The sequence below is a fragment of the Brassica napus genome, chromosome C1 (assembly GCF_020379485.1).
Source record: "Brassica napus cultivar Da-Ae chromosome C1, Da-Ae, whole genome shotgun sequence".
In the NCBI taxonomy this organism is placed as follows: Eukaryota; Viridiplantae; Streptophyta; class Magnoliopsida; order Brassicales; family Brassicaceae; genus Brassica; species Brassica napus.
In genome coordinates, this window is record NC_063444.1 from 42,529,784 (window position 1) to 42,530,483 (window position 700).

At 41.9% G+C, this 700-nt stretch overlaps 1 non-coding gene across 1 annotated transcript; it reads left to right on the forward strand.

Moving 5' to 3' along the window:
* Positions 1–348: 348 nt before the first annotated feature.
* Positions 349–455, forward strand: LOC125580993. Its single transcript, XR_007318704.1, has one exon. It is a non-coding gene; the product is annotated as a small nucleolar RNA R71 (small nucleolar RNA).
* Positions 456–700: the final 245 nt, after the last annotated feature.

The window sequence follows — 700 nt, forward strand, 5'->3', positions numbered from 1 at the left end:
TGACCTTCTAGACCATCAACTTCATTAAGAACATCAATCTCTTCTTGTTTCTGCTCACTAACAAAGTTCACTTTCTCTTGTTTGGCTCTATCCATAAGAAGTAGATCCATCTTGTCTTGTAAAGCCTTCAACTCTCTCTTTGTGTTTGAGTCATCACCTCCACTGCCTCTGTTGCTCTTATTATGCTCATCACTGTAGACTGAATCACTCTGAACCATGTTCTCTACAAGCTCCTCAGCCTCTGTTTCATTTCTTCCTAAGAAGAAACCATTGCTGGCGGTATCAAGCCGGCTTCTATACTTGGGTAGGACACCTCTGTAGAAAGTACTAAGCAGGCTCTCTTTGGTGAAGCCATGGTGTGGACATTTGTTTAAGTAGCTTCTGAACCTCTCATATGCTTCCCCAAAGCTTTCAAGATTCTTTTGTTGAAACCCAGAGATTTCATTCCTAAGCTTGGCAGTCCTTGAAGTAGAGAAGAACTTGGTGAGGAAAGCTTTCTTGCATTCATCCCAAGTGGTGATAGAGTCACTTGAGATGTTCTTCTCCCATGTGTGAGCTTTGTCTCCCAATGAGAATGGAAACAGTCGCAGCTTGAAAGCATCTTCAGAAACACCATTGGTTTTGGACAAACCACAATACTTGTCAAATCTGTCCAAATGATCAAGTGGATCTTCCAAAGCAAGACCATGATACTTGTTGT